The sequence below is a fragment of the Miscanthus floridulus genome, chromosome 5 (genome assembly GCF_019320115.1).
Source record: "Miscanthus floridulus cultivar M001 chromosome 5, ASM1932011v1, whole genome shotgun sequence".
Classification (NCBI taxonomy): Eukaryota; Viridiplantae; Streptophyta; class Magnoliopsida; order Poales; family Poaceae; genus Miscanthus; species Miscanthus floridulus.
The window spans coordinates 75,561,804-75,575,636 of record NC_089584.1 but is presented as its reverse complement, the minus strand read 5'-3'; positions in this window follow the sequence as shown (position 1 = coordinate 75,575,636).

Below are 13,833 nucleotides of genomic sequence, written 5' to 3'. Positions count from 1 at the left end.
TGTCTTCTCCATCATTTGGTGACAATACAGTCGGTTGCTATAGTAGCAAGCCATGTTGATTGCTTTGGCCCAAAATAAATGACTCACATTGTACTCACTCAACATTGATCTTGCCATATCAATCAAGGTTCTATTCTTCCTCTCAACTAGGCCATTTGATTGTAGAGTGTACTTGGCGAAAAATTGATGCCTAATCCCAAACTCATCACACAAATCTTCAACTCTTGTGTTCTTGAATTCACTTCTATTATCACTTCTCACTTTCTTGATGGTTGTCTCAAATTCATTGTGAATTATCTTGATGAATGTCTTGAAGGTTGCAAACACATCACTCTTGTTAACAAGAAAGAACACCCAAGTGTATCTAGTGAAATCATTCACAATCATTAATCCATATTTGTTTCCACCAATGCTAGTGTATGTGGTTGGTCCAAACAAATCCATGTGCAACAACTCAAATGCCTTAGATGTACTCATCATGCTCTTCTTAGGATGTGTGTTACCAACTTGCTTTTCGTTTTGACATGCACTACATAGCTTATCCTTCTCAAATGTGACATCTTTCAAGCCTCTAACTAGATTATGCTTAAGTCAATTTGTTCAATTGCTTCATTCTAACATGACCAAGCCTTCTATGCCATAACCAACCCAATGCTAGACTTAGTGCAACAAACATGTTGACTAATTGAGCTTCTCTAGCATTGAAATCAACTAAGTATAGATTCTCATATCTAAAGCCTTTGAATATCAAGATAGAGCCAGCTACACTTATGATCTCTACATCATCAACTCCAAATATGCACTTGAAACCAAGATCACACAATTGAGCTACCTGACAATAGGTTGAAGTTCAAGCTCTCTACTAGTAGCACATTAGAAATGCTCAAGTCATTGGATATTATAATCTTACCAATGCCCTTCGACCTTGCCTTTGCCATTGTCACCAAATGTGATACTATCAACCCCATTGCACTTATTTGTGTTGATTGAATTGAAACATTCTTGAATCACCAGGTCATGTGTTGTGTGCACCCACTATCAAGCACCCTAATGCCTTCCTCTGGCTTTATAATTGACCTACAAAAGAGATCAATTCTTTTTAGGTATCCTAAACTTGCTTGGGTCCTTGAAGGTTAATTACTAAGGTCTTGGGCACCCAAATATCCTTCTTCTTTGAGCTCTCATTAGGTGCACCCATGAACTTAGCCTTCACACCATTGGTATCCCTTAACAAGCATGTAACAAGAATCAAATCTAATTGAGGATACATTAGGTTGCTTGTTCTTGTTGTATTTGCTTTTGCAATATTGCTCCTACATGCCCAACTTTCTTGCATCTATTGCAAAACCGATCATCGTCCCTTCACTAAAGCTAGCTTTGGGAGTGATAAAGGCCACCTTGCCTTTCTTGGGGGTATAGCCTAATTCCTCTTTGTTGAGAGAAAAACATTTGGCTATCCAAGCACTTTAGCAATCGGGCATCTCCACCATTGGTATTGTCCTAAGGCACTGAGTGAACTCATTCACCTCCTTCTTGAGGGTCTCATTTTCCACCATTAGTGAGGCATCACAAGTGAAATCATCACTCAAAGGTGAAGTAGTAGTGGAAGTGCTACAATAAGGGTTAGTGGGAGCAACAACAATGGGCTTACAAAAAGATTCATCAAGAATATCACATGTTAGTCCCACATCACATGAAACAATCACTTGCTCCTTCTTGGCTTCCTCCTTCTTGACTTGCTCGAGGAGAGAGGAGTGAGCTTTTTCAAGCTTAGAGTGAGCTTTGTCAAGCTTCTCATGGGCCTCCACTATCCTCTCATGAGTGACATTGAGATCATCAAAGGATTGCTCAAGAGAGGAGTGAGCTTTCTTGCATAATTCTTTGCACTCCTTTTTCTTCATCTCAAACAAGTATGGACTTGCTCCAACATGTCCATGAGCTCCTCCTTTGAGTACTCCTCATCATTGCTCCTACAATCATCACTTTCACAATCATCATCACTCACATCATATTTTACCTTTGTGGGCTTTGTCATGAAGCAAGTCAATGGAGTGTCGAAGATGGATGGCTTGTTGTTGATGGCGATGCTTGCTAGTGCCTTCTTGAGAGATTTCTTGTCATCATCACTAGAGTCATCATCCTATGAGCCATCACTATCCCAAGTAAGCACATATCCTCCACCCTTCTTCTTCTTCATGAAGGTCATCTTCTTCTCTTTCTTTTCCTTCTTCTTCTTCTTTTCTTTCTTGTCCTTCTTCTCATCCTCGTCATTGTCACTATTGTAGGGATAATCCACTACAACATGATCCTTGCTCTTGCACTTGTAGCATCTTCTCACATAGTCCTTGCTCTTGAAGTTAGTCTCTTCTCTTTCTTGCACCCTAGCCCTTTCTTCTTCACTGAATTTTCCCATCTTGCGCACAAAGAGAGCCATGGCTTCATCATCAATGTCACTAGCATCTTCATCCTCACATTGATTCTTCTTTCTTCGACCTACTCTTGTTCTTGGATGATGAGCTAGCCTTGAATGCTACACTCTTCTTCTTCTTGTCTTCAGTCCTTCTTCTCATCTTGATCAATCCCTTCTCTTTCCACATGGTATGTCTCTTGTATCATGACATCACCTAGTAGTTGGCTTGGGGTTAGTTACTTTAATCCTCCTCTAATGATGATCAATCTCAAAGTCTCAAATCTTGGAGGTAAGCACATCAAGAACCGATGAGAGACATCATCATCATTGATCTTCTTACCCAATGCCTTCAAGTCATTGATGATCACTTGCAATCTATGGAACATCTCCGAAATGCTCTCATCATCCTTCATCTTGAAGTTTGTCAACTTGTCCTTGAGGATGTATAATTTAGGCACTCTTGACCGTCCGGTGTGCCCTCATATGTTTCCTTCAATCTCTTCCACACCTCACTAGCTCTATCACAATCCTTGATTTGCTCAAACACCTTTGAATCAATGGCATTATAGACTGGTGTTGAGAGTCATTGTATTGCATTGCTTGTTGGCCTTAGTCATTGTTGGTGAGATTGTCCAGGATCAAGAATCACATAGTCACTCTCGGTCACATCCCACACTTGATCATTGATTGAACCAAGGTATATCTTCATCTTTCTCTTCCAATAATCATAGCATGTGCCATCAAAGAATGGTGGTTTGCCCCCCCACATGGTTGAACACAATTTGAGCCATGTTTTGACACCTGAGGCTGTTAAGCCTTCAATCAAACGGATGACCATGGCTTTGATACCACTAGAAAGGTCCTAATATGACTAGAGGGGGGTGAATAGCCTATTTAAAACTTCTACAAAGCACTAGAGCAATTGATTAGTACAACAAATGGTGTAATGCAATTTTGCTCTAGCTCTACAAGGGTTGCAAGCCACCTATCCCAACTATTCTAGTTGCTATGATCACTAGGTACACACAAGAGCTAAGTCACTACTCACTAAGCTAGTGTGCTCTCAAATACTAACTAAAGAGACACACTAACCAAACTAACAAGCTTTCAAAGACTAACTATAGTAAAGAGCTTGACAACTAGTTTGCAAGAAATGTAAAGGAGCGAGTATGGTGATTATACCGCCGTGTAGAGGAATGAAACCAATCACAAGATGAATATCAATTCAATGCATCGGGAGAAATCCAATCACAAGATGATGACACACTATTTTTCTCCCTGAGGTGCATGTGCTTGCCAGTATGCTAGTACCCGCTTGTGTCGACCAACACTAGGTGGTTCTGACGACTAATAGGTGTTTCACAAACCTAGTCCAACAAATGGAATGCCGCAAGAACCTACCCACTAAGTGAGGTAACTCAATGACACAAGCAATCCACTAGAGTTACCTTTTAGCTCTCCATGCTGGGGAAGGCACAAGACCCCTCACAATCATCGGAGAGATGGCACAAACAATCACCAACTCATGCCAAAGCTCCTCCACTGCTCCAAGCCATATAGGTGGCAGTAACCACCAAGAGTAACAAGAAATCCACATCCACAACGATCCCCTAGTGCCACTAGATGTAATCACTCAAGCAAATAGCACTAGGAATCACTCCCAATCTCACAAAGATGATGAATCAATGATGGAGATGAGTGGGAAGGTGTTTGCTTGTGCTCACCAGGAAGTATTACTGATGAAAATGTGTAAGAGAGTTAGCCAAAGCCGATCCAAGTCTATTTATAGAGCCCTCAAGGCTCCACTAGCCGTTATGCCTTAGGGAGGGCCATCGGACCGTTCCTGCGGGGGCGTTGGACCATCCGATGCAGGGTCTGATGCCCTGCCACAGCCACTCCTATGCTACCATGTGTCCTAGTTGAGTTCAAATGGCCATTGCCGCACAATGGCTCTCTGCTGCACGCTGATCGCCATCGTCAAACCGAGCTAGGCGCCACCATTGGACTAGCCGACGCCCTGAGTCTGACGCCCTCCAAATCTACATCAAGAGGGTCTAGAGCCAGTTTCAGTCAAACCTCAGTCCAAGGACAACCGTTAGACCCTGGGAGAGGTCCGATGCTGCCATGTGTCATGCCTGAGATCACATCGCACTTGCCTAAAGACCGTCGGACCAAGGAACAGTGATCCCGGTCGGTCTGACGCTGAAACAATGCAGGGTCTGACGTCAAACCCTCACTCTCTGTCCCTGCTCACGCGCGCTGGGTTACAGTTGGACCTAGAGAAAGGTCAGTCTAACACCCTAAGAAGCAGGGTTCGATGCCCCTACCTCAACTCCTTTTCTTTTTCTATCTCCTCAACTGCTTTGCCCTTGCTTCCAACTTGCTAACCACAAAGTGTAGAACTTGTGTGCATGTGTGTTAGCATTTTTCAAAGCATTTTACAAGGGTCAAGGTTAGTACACTAGGTTCCTCAATGCATATGCAAGAATCATGTCACCTAGCGGCACTCGACAACCGCTTAGCCAAAGATTTCCCCTCTTTATAGTACAACTATCGATCCTAAATGTGATCGCACCCTCTATGGTGTCTTGATCGCCAAAAGAAAAAACTTATTTGATACCTTTGCCTTGATGAACCTTGTTTTTGTTTTTCTCTTTCTTCTTTTCTAAGTTGGAGATTCATCATCTTCATTTCATGTCCACCTTCATCACCATGGACCTCTAAATTGCTCCATCACTTGGATTGGACTACCTTATCTAATTCACACACTTAGATCAAAGGTTCATCCTAGGTTTCATCAATTATCCAAAACCAAACTAGGGCTTTCAATAGCTCCATACTCGTAATGTTCTCCTATTGTTCTATCCTTCAGTATCTCCAATAGTTCTATCTGGGTATGTGCTCCTATAGCTTTACTCCTAAAAACATAGAATGGAGGGGGTTGAGTACATAAAGTACTCAGCAAGCCCTAAACTTTAGGTAGAGGAGAGGTGGAAGGGGAAGGCTATATGCGGAGGGGGTTAAGGTGGTGAGAGTGGTTATAGCGGTAGGGTGAAGTAATTATAATTTTAGGTTGGGCTCTAGCAGAGTATTACATTCTCACCCTGTTCCCTGGTGTTAATTATAAACTACCAAATTAGTAAATGTGTCTTACCAGATTATCACCATTTTAAGAGAAGTCTAATCATAGATGCTCTCATCCCAGCATCTGCCCATTCCAAGGACATGGCTATTCAAATAGATTCTATAAACTCTAGTAGAGGTGTACAAATTTCCCCACATGATAGGCGTAGTTCCTAACCATGCACAGGTGGCAAGAATAGACCTGATGAGACCTCATACCTTGAAACTACGTGACCTTAGATATCCATATAACTCCACCTGCGACTTCTCAAGGGTTGGAAAACACACTAAACTCAGGAGGATACCAAATCATCCCATCTCATAATCTCGGATGATACCACATCATCCCATCATATAATCTCAGACGATATCCAAATTATCCCAACATAATAGTGTCGATGATACGAAATCATCAAAGTACACAATAATATGGGCTCGAACATGTGGCCAAAACTGAAGGGGCTTAACGTGAAGGATCACATAGCAACCACGTCAACTGGATCATGAAAGATCACATAGCATCCATGTCTTCTCCTGATATTTTGCTACCAACACCGGCCTCAGTAGTAGAAATTATACTTCAATCTAATGAGGTGTGAGATCAAGTCTGCCCATATCAGACATGTGGTTGTATGGAATATCTCACTAGGTGAGAGGGTCTATGAACCGGTACTTATGTGATCGAGGCTGAGTATCTCCCAACAGGAACCCTCACTAGGCAAATGAAAGCTCTAGTTTGGTTTTGGTGAATTGATGAAACCCTAAGTGCTAACCTAGTTTATCAAGTGATCATGAGATAGGTAGCACATTCCAAGTGGTGAAGCAAATGAAGATCATGACAATGATGATGGTGATGCCATGGTGATGATCAAGTGCTTGGGCTTGAAAAGAAGAAAGAGAAAAACAAAAGGCTCAAGGCAAAGGTATAAATGGTGGGAGCCTTTTTGTTTTGGTGATCGAGACACTTAGTGAGTGTGATCACATTTAGGATCAATGGCCGTACTATTAAGAGGGGTGAAACTCGTATCGAAATGCGGTTATCAAAGTGCCACTAGATGCTCTAACTCATTGCATATGCATTTAGGATCTAGTGGAGTGCTAACACCCTTGAAAACATTTGTGAAAATATGCTAACACATGTGCACAAGGTGATACACTTGGTGGTTGACACATTTGAGCAAGGGTTAGGAACTTCACCAGCGCTCTATATAGAAAAGATGGATGTCACTATAAGTGACCGGACGCTAGTCTCGGTTGGACCAGTGCGTCCGATCAGTGGTAGCAGTGAGCGTGCGGTTTTGGTCTCATGACCGGACGATGGCGCAAGAAATGACCGGACGCTCAAGGCCTGAGTCCGGTCAGTATGACGTATGATGACATATGTAGTGCACAGGGGAGATGTCGAGTGACTAGACGCTAGGTGAGTCTGATCGAGCATGACCGGATGCGTCTGGTCGTGATTTTTTGCTTCTAGTACCTTACTGAAAATGACCAGACGCTGGTGTTGGTGCGTTCGGTCACTTTGAGCAGCATGTCCGGTCACTACTTAAATGTACTTATGACCGTTGAGATTAGGTGATCAGCGTTTGAAGCCAATGACACGTGGCAAGCATCGGGCGACCAAACGCTGGGGTCCTGTGTCCGGTCGATTTGACCAGAGCGTCCGGTCACCCCGTGTTGTGCCTAGTGAAGGGGTACAATGGCTCTATTTCATGGGGGCTTCTATTTAAGCCCCATGGCCAGCTCTAGCTCATACTCTTGGCCATTTTGCATTCACATAACAACCTTGTGAGCTTGGACAAAGCCCTCCCACTCATCCCCATCATAGATTCAACATCTTTGTGAGATTGGGAGTGAATCCAAGTGCATTTCTTGAGTGTTTGCATCTAGAGGCACTTGGTGTTCGTGTTTCACTGTGGGATTCTCTTGCTACTCTTGGTGGTTGCCACCACCTAGATGGTTTGAAGCTACGAGGATCATCGAGCAGAGGTTGGTGATTGTCTTCGGCTCCGATCGTGGTGATTGAGGGGTTCTTAACCTTTCCCCGACGAAGAGCCAAAAGGTACTCTAGTGGATTGCTCGTGGCTTGTGTGATCCTCATCTTGTGTTGGTTGTGCGGCACCCTATTGCGGGTTTGGTGTGTGATACCAATTAGCACGTGAACCTCCAAGTGAGTGAATCGCCACAACGAGGACTAACTTGGCGGCAAGCAAGTGAACCTCAGTAAAAAATCATTGTGTAATCATTTGATTCTAAGGTGATTGGTCTTCATTGGCATTCATTCTTGTGATTGATTGGCTCCTTCCTCGACTTGGCGGTATAACCATCTTTCCCACTCTCTTTACATTACCGCAAACTAGTTGTCAAGCTCTTTAGTGTAGCTAGTCATGAGAGCTTGTTAGTTTGGTTAGTGTGGCTCTTTAGTTAGCTTTTGAGAGCGCACTAACTTAGTGTAGTGACATAGCTATTGTGTGGATAGAAACTATATAAACTAGAATTGTGGTACGTGGCTTGCAATTTTAGTAAGCTAGCGCAACACTTGCTTCGCCTCATAATTATCTAACCGGTTTGCTAAGTGTTGTTGTAGAAATTTTTTAATAGGCTATTCACCCCCCTCTAGCCATTAGGACCTTTCAGCGAACCTACCAAGGTAATCTATCCCACATAAATTACCCCCACTCGCCCCCTGTTGGGGTTTAGTGCAGTTTTACTAGTTTAAGTTCATAGTTATTATTCTCAAGTTCATAGAGCTCATCACATATCAAGGTAACCATTACCTTATCACAATATCATAGTCAAGCTTATATCATATCAAGATAATTATCATCAATGTTCACCTTATCATAACCGAATTCATGACCCATTATAATTCTATTAATTCATAAAAGAGAATTTAAGTAATATAAGTTGAGTTTATTAATTAGTGGAGATGGGAGGTGGAGGGTTTATGGTGGAGGCTAGCAAAATGTGGTGGAAGGGGAGTAGTTAAGGGATGGTAAATAAAGTGGAGGGAAAGGGATAAGTGGATGTTAGGACTTGCCTCCATTCGCTGACGATTATATCCTTGTCCAATTCCTGTCTCTCCTGTTCCTATCTTCTAGACTCTATCAGGTTCTCTCCACGTCTTCTATCCTACACGGTCTAGCATCGACAAGCAAGAACACAACAAAGGAGTAACAAGCATAAGCAATCAAAGGAAGGAAACAATCCCAGGCGGGTTGGTCCTATTAGGTGATGGGATGTTATCTAGGTTATAATTATTACATCAATTTGAAGTAAGGTTTGGATAGAGAGATTCCATCCATAGGGTAGGGCTCCTACGGTTTGATTAAGGTGGGTGGGTGGTCTGATGGAAAACTAGACCACATTATTACTTGGATTCACTATTATGTGAACCTGAAAGAGAAACCTGACCAAGTCATCATAGATGACCTATCTGACCTCTATAGGTCCACCGGGTTAGTGACACATATGCACGTGCATATGTATGTGTCCAAGATTAGTTAGAAAAGAAACAGGTAGAAAGTAAGTTAGCCATACATAGGCGTATACCTGGGTATCGGGCATATCCCTGTATGAATAGATATCCTATTATTTTAGGTGATTGGGTACGGATATATTCGAGTATGTGTCATGGTACATACACATACGCGAATATACAAGGTTAACTACTATTACGATGAATGCACTACTATAATTGGTATAAATTTAAATATAGAAAGGGAAAGCAATTAAACTAGAATTTAAATGGGCACTAAATAATAGAACAAGGGGTATGAATAAATAGAGCTCGAATTTAGAAGATTTTTGGCAAAAGAAGCAATTGATTTGGAGTTAGGGTGGAGGAGATATGATTTAACAAAGATTTAAGAGGAAAAGTATATGTGGAATATAACTAGGGAATTATTTCTAGAAATTTGAATAATGCAAATGGTATGAAAGTGCTTGGGTAGGATATGGGGTGTACCTAGTTTATTTAGGAATTTTCTAAGAATTTTTCCATGCATGGAAAATGGATATCCACTCCTCCGTGTATACTCCCTAGGTGTATTCATCATTTTCTCCTCGACTGGGTGACTGACGCGCGAGCCAGCGTGGTGGGGCTTGGCCTGCTGGTACTGTGCTACGCACCGAGTCCACACTGTGTCATGGACGGCGCCTTGCTCTCTCTTGTCCGCGTGGACCATGTCTACCCAAGAAAGAGAGAGAGAGGAAAGAGAGGCAGTGTGGCTGCCATGTGGGCCATCCTTGGCTCCACCCATCTTAACAGGCATGGACACCATTCTAGTTGGGCCCACCTAACAAAGGAACAAGGGAAAATGGAGCGGGTTGACAATGGGATGACAACGACGGTGACACAACAGAAACAGAGCTGGGTGCAGGGCTTGCCAATGTTGACTCCACCAGCGGTGTCGGCGGTCAGAGCACAACGATATGCAGTGGCTGATGACTAGGCGATGATTCCATAGTGGTTGGAGACATCCTCAGCGTCAGCGAGTGCTCACTGAGGCAATGGTGGCTCATCATAGCAAGTGTGGCGATGCGGTGATGACGTTTCCTCCTGTGGGAGCTGTTTGAGTGTGCAAAGTCATGTGCATCATGATTGGGATGCAATTACAAGCACACAGGGACCATGTCATGCTCTTGTAGTGCCTTGTTGGCATTGAGCAGTGGCAATGGTGGCTCAACAATAGGTGTTTCATGGGGCTAGGGCAACACAGAGAGCTAGAGAGGCTAGGAGTGGTGGAGGAGGTGGAGAAAGGGATCAAGGTGTCGACTAAAGATGCTTGGTAGTCCACCGAGGGTGCTACCCATGATGGTAGGTTGATTGGTAGAGGTGTGCGTGATTAGGAACCAGATGGTAATAGAGACACAAGACATAAAATTTATACAGATTCAGGCCATCAAGATGACATAAAACCCTACGTCCTATGCTCTGTTGGTTTGTATTGCTGGAATACGAGGTTGGATGTGGGGTCTATTGACTAGGCGACCCATGCCCCTCCTTATATACTCTGGAGGGGTAGGGTTACAAGGAAAGTATCCTAGTCAGTTACATGGTAAGTACTCTATTTAGATTACAATATCTATAGTATCCGATCAGATCTTCTAGATGCCTTGTGGTGTATGCTAAGTAGTGTCGTGCGCCTCAAATCTTGATGTCATGGGATGGACCATCCCTGATGGTGTGGCCCATGTCTTGCACCATGGGAACCCAGGGTCATACCCCCATGGCTAGTCCCCGAGCGCCTTGTATCATTTGAGCAATGCCGTCTTGAATCAGTCCGAGCAATTTGAAGTGTAGCTGACCAGTCTAACTAGCGATCCAAGCGATGAAAATTGAAGCCGACCAGTCTAATTGGTGTCCTGGGCGGTGAAAAATAGACACCAACTAGTTTAATTGATGAGCAGACCAGTGAAAATGACTGTCGACCAGTTTAACTGGCTAAACGATCTTGAACTTAGCCAAGTAAGGCATGCCAGAAGGATGTAAGGAGCTCAAGATTAACTTTGAAAATTCTCCACCTTAGGCAAAGTGTAGCCACTTAGACTCCGTTTGTGAGGTCGAATGACTATCATCCATGACTTAATCAATAAGGAGGGTAAACTAGAAAAAAAGCACTACATGTAACCGTGAGCCTGCTAGAAGATAAAGAAATAAATCTTGTAGTAGGGTCAAAGAAAATAAGTCTGAAAGCTTGCCAACATCATCTGTCATGTGCATATCAAGACCCCAGATGTGCTGCCTAAGATCAGCACCTAGATCTGAACAGCATGGAGCAACTTGATAGCACAACGATGAGACATAGCAAGATCCGTCTGCCAAGGGGGTTCCTAGGTTAGCTGGCAAATCTTGCACAAAGAATCCGAACACCGAGGAGTCCCAGTGTAGCTAGTGAGCCCCAGTGTAGCTGGTTGGTGAAGAATCAAGCACCGGCCCAACCAACTAGATGGCGGTGAAGTGAGCGCTAAGTAGAAGTGAGTGTTGAACAGTCCGACCAACTAGTCGGCAACAAAGTCCATGAACCTAGCGGTCCGACTAGTTGATCGGTGGAGAAGTTTGACTGCCAGGTGGTGCGACCATCCAGCCAATGATCCTCTTGTCCTTCCTAGGTGATCTAGTCCCCGAGCTTAAAAAATAAGCTCATTGACTAAACCAAGCCCCTACAATATGAATATGTAGAATAGGTAGTACATGATGTAGAAATAAGATATATGAACTCCTAGAGAAAAATCAACAGTGATGAAATAGCATATGCAACTCGGTGATCAGTTGTGGTCATTTTTGGATGAAGTGTTTATATTTAATATAAACCAGCATGACCAATTAGTTCATCATTGAGCCCCAAGCCCTGGCTAGCCCGAAGTCCATAACGCATAGCGCTGGAGCTCATGCATGTGTAGAAAGACAAGCATCACTGAGGAACCGCTGCTGACCACCCATAACGTAGAGTGCTGGAGCCCATGCACGTGTAGGAAGAAGTCGAGGACAGGGCTGTCTCTGAAAAATAGAAGTGAAAACGTGGCTATTCGGCAAGTCGTATGGCGAAATTGCATGTCATCTTTGAGATGGTATACATGTAGGAGAAAATCATTTGGAGAACAATTATGGAGAAAACGGTATGGAGAAATATCATGCAGATATATGAAGATTGGAGAATATTTAGAAAAATATTAAAGCGTGACTTAGCTTGATTAACGACCAAGTGGAGCAGTCGGTGTGTCGCGATGTCTGAGTATACTACCGGAAACTGGGTGTTTGCCGAATGCTAAATTGTTTGCCGAGTGTATTCTCTCGGGCACTCGGCAAAGAAACTATTTGCCGAGTGCTGTCACAAAAACACTTAGCAAAATAATTGCACTCGGCAAAAGAGGCAAAAAACACTCAGCAAAGTTCGGCACTCAGCAAACGAGAAAAAAAAACACTCGGCAAAGGCTAAGCAATCGGTAAAGTCCACATCCGTTAGTACGTGTGTTGTCCGTTAGTACATTTGCCGAGTATCCGTCAGTGGAAACACTCGGCAAACAAATACACTCAGAAGAAAAATCATAGAAAAATGATATATATGTTATTGAAAAATGAGTAGAAAAATAATATTCATGTTATTGAGTCTAGTGTGAGGCCTTACCCGGGAAATGAAAAGAAATTTGGAACATCTTGTTTAGAAAACACGACCACAAACATGTGGCCGATTGGTTTTTAAATTCTAAAAAAAGCAAATGAAGTCTGAAAATCATGAGATTTGTCATGATGTGATGATATCATACATGGAGGCTGTGGTAAAAAATTAAGAAGGTTTCGCACAATTTGTCACGTATGATGTTTACAAACTGAAGCATCTCAGAAGAAAAATTGTAGTGTTGAGAAGGATTCGGTAAGATTTGGAGTCAAAGTGATGGTCGAATTGGGGTTTGGCTTCAAAACTTTTTGTGTCCAGCGTGGCACGGCCAAGGCGGCCAGCAGGGGCCACACACGTGGATCGCGATCCATGGCAGCATGGTAGAAGCCATCCCCACCATCAAATCCACCCTGATCCAAGGGCTCCCCTATCGCCAAAATCCACTTCCTCTTCTAGCCCTCCCACGAGCGCTGGCGCTGCAGCCACGCTCCTTGGATCTCTCCAACTCCCCCAAATTTTTTTGCCCAAAACCATGGCTTTGCCCAAATCACCTGCCCCTCCACTCCTAGCCCGATGGCCCGCACACAAGTCCACCGGCGGCAAGGCCCCGCGGAAGCAGCTGGCGACCAAGGCGGCCCCGGCGACCGGCGACGTGAATTTATTTGCTTAATATTACTCCAAATATACAACAAACAAACAAAACTCTATAATTTATTTTTTGCTAAGGGTAAAAAGGTCTTTTTACCATTGACTTAACACCGTCAAGTGGCAAAAATGGACAGAAGGCCATAGAAGGAATGAAATTTCGTTTCAGGGTCATATAGGTAAGTTCAAAAAAAGGACCATACAATGAAGAGCCATTTTTTCCAGGGCCATATAGGTAAAAAGCTCTTATATTAAATATGGTCCAACTGCAAGCTCAGATCCTTCCTGATTAAGCAATTGCATACAAAATGAGAACAAATCACTAATTATTTTTTTTATTTTTTATTTCATTCATCAGTAGTATAGCCATCTAGTATAGTAGAGAGTAGAAGAATTCATCAGTAAGAAGTGATTCTAATTTTTTTAATGAAATACATTTGGTTACATATGGCTGACAAGGAAGATTCTTCTTCTGAAGGAGAAAAGTCAAGACAAAGGGATGAGTTGGGGTTGCAGTCTTCTAATGATGATGTA